The following is a 6,336-nucleotide window of genomic DNA, read 5'->3' as shown; positions in this document are numbered from 1 at the left end:
AAGGTTTAGTGAAAAAAAATTGGGCAGATATGTTGGGTAGGGTTTCAAAGTATTAACTTTAACGTGAAGTCCTAACCTAACAAATTCTGAGTTTTGTTAGGTTCCTAACTGCAATAAAGAAATATCTAATGTCTGTTGTGATCTAGAAAATAATTATTAGTCTTTGTAGTGTAGCGAAAAGTAACGTTCAAAACACGAGTGAAAGTGTGTCTTTACATATTCTCGACAAGTTAAAGTGCTCGAATTTCACAACAAAGAATTAGCTATTTGGACTAGACTTTGTGGTGATGAATCAGATTCTGACAAATGTTTTGCTACATCTATTCTTAATTAAATTTCATTGGCGCATGATTTTATATATTTTATAAAACAGTTAGTTTTGTCAAATGCCTTTTAATAGGCAATGCCAGAAAATATACAATTTTTTCAAACGTTCTTTGTTTTTGAATAATAGGGAAACACTGGCAACACTGTAGTTTTAATCATTTTTAAGGTAGATTGATAAAATAACAAAATTTTAATATTCATTATAGTTGTGACACGTCTTAAACTATCTTCACCCGACAAAAGTTTTAAAGAAACCTTTGGACATGTTAAACATGCAAGCAAAGGAACAAGAATTTAAAATTTGTGTTAAGGCACTGCAGAAAATATTTACTTTGCATTTTACATTTTTTGCTATTAGAAACTATTTAATTCTTAAAAGAAATTGTATCCTGTAAGCAAACAAATTATTGAGGCCAAGACAGCAGTCAATATAAATATTTTAGTTCCAAGGGAACACAGACAATACAAAAACACCATCCCTAGAGACCTATTCTTCTTTGTCTACCTACACTACTAACTGTGTCTATGGTTTCTTGAGTAATTTAGTATATTTTATTTTTATTTTGATTACATAATGAAAAAGTAATATTATCAAAAGCAATACTACTCAATCCATTTGTCTGTTCAAATACACAAGCATATATTAACAAATATTTTACTTGCTTTATGTTTTTTGCTGGTTATGTAAAGTATCAGCGGTTAAAGTTGAAGCGTGTAAACCTATGTGAAAGGAGATACAGTGGTGATAGTTTTCTGGGTAAAAACATTACATAGGTGGTTTCAGCATGAACAGCTCGAACCTCCTGGTGGCAGGACAGTTAACAATTGTTTTAAATTTAAAAGTTCTCCCTTAGTTTTACTTAAGTATTTGCATATTTTAACAGAAATGTTCGTGAAAAAAGCAGCCGGTTAAGCTAGTAAGAAATAAAATACAAGTCTATGGAGGGGCCGAAAATAATTCATTGAGGGAATTTAGTAATTCTTTCATAATTTTTCATAAAAGGTTTAACACTAGTATGTTATATTGAAATGATGATTTTTTCTCCGTCTGGTATTGTACCAGTAGCTTTTAAAGTAAGAGTTTTATAAATAGTTTATGCAATTATAGGATGTATCTAAGATAAGTTACTGTCCATAAACTGTTAAAATATCCAATTTTTTAAATTTATCTTTTTATTAGCGAATTTCCCATATAGGGAATAAGCTATTACCGTAGTACTCATGGTAAGACCTGGACCCGGGACCGATTTTTTTTTTCGTTTTGAGGTCCCTAGAGGCCAAAAACACCATCCGTTCAAATTCATATATATATATATATATATATATATATATATTTATATATGTGTCCGTTAGCGCGATAACTCGAGCAAAAACGATCCGATTTTGATGAAATTTGGTACAAACGTGTAAACCTACGTTTATTTGAACGAGTTCGCGAACCAGCATGATCGGACCATGGGAACGGGGGTTTTTGGGGGGTTTTATGGGGTAAAAATGGGTTTTTCCTACTTTTGACTCAAAAAACATAAAATTTTGCAATTTCTTTCCAAACTATTTTGTAGAGCTTAAAAAAACAAATAATTTAGTATATAAAGCGTTATAATGCACCTAATGGTTACGGAGAAAATTTCAAAAAATTGTAAATTTAAAATTCCCATGTTATTCTTATGGAGAATAAGTAAACTGTTGTAGTTTGCTTGTTTATTAACATTTTTTGCCCAAATTTAGAAAATGTTTTTATTTCTTACTAACTATTAACATTTTACATAAAAAACACTTTTACCCTCCCTGTTGCAGCAAACCTAAGTATGTGTTAAACTGATTCTATTTAAATAGGGAATAAATGTGATATTTTTAAGGAGACATTTTAGTGTAAATCCAATCAGGCAAATGGAAATTCGCTTAGTCTGCAGGTTTGCTGCGGCGGGGGTATGTTTTGTTTATAAGGTTTTCATTATTGCAATAAACCCCAAGTTCATTCCTTATTGCCCAGTTACACCAGTTATACACCGTCCATCATAACTTATTTGATTTTGTGGTTTTGAACCATAGGCATAACCAATTAACCATTCTCATTTTGTTTGGTAATTAATATTTGCGAAATACATATTTTTTAATGTTTTTTTATAACAAAATAATTCTATCCTAGAAAGTGAGTACATTCCTGATCTTGATTATGATAGTAATTAATCTACATGTTTTTTCTAGCGTATATTTTGAAGTACGATTAGACCTAGAAACAGTGTGTAGGTTTTATTTTCTGTTTTTCATTGTTTACAGTTTAATTATTGGATCAATTAATTGTTTGGTTTGTTTTGAATACCATACAGTTAGTTTTTTTAGCTATGAGGCATATGGAATTTTGTGGGATTTTTAATGAAGCAATCGTATGATTGGTGGCAATAGAAAGGTAACAACCACGGTTTAAACACAATACAGCAATTTCTCATCGTTATCTTAGAAAAAAAATAATAATTCTTTGGGAAGCCAATTTTTAGACTTGGAACCTCTTATATGTATCATCACACTTCATTTACTTTGTACTTACACCAAAGAATCGTTGTAACACTGATGACCTGACTGATGAATGTCTTATATTAAGACGAATTTCGAGATAAAAATTATTTAATGTTAAATGAAGGTTCATGACTCATTTTAAAATAGTCTGATTTCATTTAGTGATAAATAAAATTTAAAACAATATATTTTCTGAGTAATTTGAGACCAGAAAGAACGTAGTGGCGTATTATCAACCCGAGATATAAATAATGTAATATTGTGTTGGGGTTCTTAGCTCGACTCTAACTCGTCCGATTTTAATGATCAATACCCCTAGCTCAAATGAAAGCCCTTACATCACTGAATATTTTAGGGCTAGAACGAACTGCATGCGCTAATAAGAACTGGAGATATAAGAAAATTAATCTAAAAAAAGGTTGAAGTACGAAACGTCCATAAGAAATGTATGGGGGAGAATTCATTTGAAAATATCTTCCAAACGAAAAAGGATATTTAAAAACAGGTTTTGGCATTGATATCAGCTTGAAAATATAGTTTATAACTATGTGTCACAACACTATCATTACATTTGAAAATTTTATTAATATCCAATATGGCGGCCAAAAACACCAGCTAGGCCACACTTATGGACAAAACACCTAGTAATACACAATTCTACATGTACCTATCTATCGCCACCAATCATAACATTGCTTCATTCAAAATCCCAACGAACATTCCTATATTTACAAATGCCCCTACAGTTGCAATGTGTTTCATTTCATATTCCGCTGCAAGAAACTTCCAATGTTTTCAAGCTCAACAAAATGCAAGATCTCAACTTACGGACTTAAATGTACCAGCTGATACTTTAAAAATCGTCATCATAATAAAGACAAAGATTATTTTGATGTAAGCTAGTCAGAGTAACCTGTTGCTTATTGCATCATTAATGTAAAAAAAAAAACAATAGAGGATCCAGGATTGAACCCTGAGGAACACCACATTCTATGAATTCTATTTCTGAGAAAAATTTCAAACTTTTTTGTTTTGGGTTTAGGTTATTTACACTTGATATGATTGAAAGTATTGAAAAAAAAAACATTGTATTTACCTACTTTAAGATTTGCAATTTATTTATTTATTGATTGTGATTGACACTGTCAAATGACAAGGTTATTCTTACCAATGGTTATATCTTTATAAAAGATTTGACATGCTAGTTTCACATTCCAAATTTATCCATGGATTTGCATATTAATTGAAACATCAATGGAACAACCAGAATAGAGCTTGTTGATAAAGTTGGCTTAATTGCATATTAATATTCATCTGTATTCCAAAATATACAATAATAATGTTTTCATTATTAAACCATTTCTATGAGTTAAGGATTAATTATCTTTTTTGTGCAAAACTATCATTGCTGTATTAGTTACACACATCCACAAAATTAAAAATATTGTCAATGCAAATGAACAACAAAAATTGCAAATGAGTTAATTAATTTTGAAGATAAGACTTGCAGGTTGTATCTAAATAAAAACTCAAATAACTCATTGTTTTGTTAGATAACTTGAAGCAACAAGTCATTAAGGATGTTTTGCATGTCTAATGAATCCAAGACCTTGACATGACGTTTTTAAAATCAATGTTCCTTCTATAAAGCTCAAGGTTTAATAAAGAATTAACTATTCATGCAGATGGTTTATTAAAATTCAATACTATCATTGATATTCACTGCTAAATAAAATTTGTGATCAAATCACAGTATCAAGTAAAGAGTTAGTTGTAGCTTGTTTTGGCTGAGGTTCAATGCATGTTATGTAGGATAATTAATCCTACAACATGGATACAATAATGCATCAGATTAATACTAGCCTCATTAGCTCAACATAATGACTTGGTAACTGACAATAGCAACTTTAGGCACATGTATAAATTACTGTATTGCTGTCTGCAGAGTAAATAAATAAACAACTCTGAACAATGTTGTATGATTTGTGTACCTGTTGCTTGAAATCGAGCAATGTCAAGTATTACGGGAGTTATTTCAAACTAATAACTGTCATAATTTTTGAATAGTTTATTAGACAAAATTCAAAAGATTATGTAACTAATGAAAATACTCACTGTTTTCATAATATTTTGATATAGGCCTAATGGACATTTTTTACCATTTTTCAGACACTGATCTGTTTTTAGTGTTTTCTACAGATATTTTCCAAAGGCCTACTTAGCCATATAAAGTTGCCGTTAGCCGTATATTGGTTTCTTCAGCCGTATATTGCTTTCTTCGTCATGGTGCATATTAAAATCATTGATAATCATAGTACGATCATTTTCACCCGTCTGTTTACAAATTTCAGTCATTTTAGTGAATTCCCTAGGTATAATAGGCTATTACCATTACCTTAGGTCTCATAGTAAGACCTGGACCCAGGACCGATTTACTTTTTCATTTTAATGTCCCCAGAGGCCAAAAACACCATCCGTTCAAATTCATATATTTAGATAGGGCATATATATATATATGTACCAGTTAGCACGATAACACAAGCAAAATTGGTGGGATGAAATTTGGTGCAGACCTACGTTTATTCGACGGAGTTCATTGTTTGCTCATGGATATATTTTGATCAAACTCAGCAAATTTCTTTATTTTATATTAAGCTAGTAATATTTTACTTCAAAGATACTTTATTACACTCCTTGTAGCAGCAAACCTAGGTAATCATTAAAACTAATGTTATTGAAATAGATTTACTTGAAAATCAAATCAGCAAATGGAAATTCTTTTAGTCTGCAGGTTTGATGTGGCGGGGGTATTTTTAAACTTGAAATAAAATTGTTAACATTCAAGCAATTTCCAATTTCCAGCATTAGCTGTCTTGTCACAATTTTATGTACTCCAATTGACTTTTTTTGGTTGGTTACTGTACTAACGCCAAATACTTATATGGAGAGTTGATCAGGCCTGATGTTTTACGCTTTATTGGTAATAATAAGAAATAGTTCAAAATTCAAAACAAAACTGTGAATATAAAAAATGGACTTCCCGTTGGTGCATGGTGTACATCTTGCATTATTTGCAATTAAATGTTTTTCATATTTTTGTCCCTCTAAATTATTCTTAGTCTATGAACGATTCACTTTATTCAATTTTATGAACTCAGCATGTTCTCAATTTTTGTACAAACTAGGATAGTGCAGCAATGTAAATGGGATTTGTATTCTGTTTTGTAGCAAGCAAAATAAAATGTGTTTTGTTTTGGGAACCCTTCATAAAAAAAAAAATAAACTAATAATCATTCTTTACTAATATTTCAGTTGATTGATCTCTTTTTCTAATGCAGAAAAAGATTTTGCAATAAAATAAAAATTAACTATGCCTCCTCCACTGTACTTGCAAAAAGAAAGCCAAATAAATACCTAAATAAAAAGCCTATAGCAAGCGTCCCTCAGTACATTCTGCATTACAGGATAGCTTTTGTTATTTAACTAACACCA

Source organism: Macrosteles quadrilineatus, unplaced genomic scaffold, assembly GCF_028750875.1.
Source record: "Macrosteles quadrilineatus isolate MER2022 unplaced genomic scaffold, UCM_ALF_1.0 Scaffold_2__2_contigs__length_208266976, whole genome shotgun sequence".
Classification (NCBI taxonomy): domain Eukaryota; kingdom Metazoa; phylum Arthropoda; class Insecta; order Hemiptera; family Cicadellidae; genus Macrosteles; species Macrosteles quadrilineatus.
Note: the sequence above shows the minus strand (reverse complement) of the source record.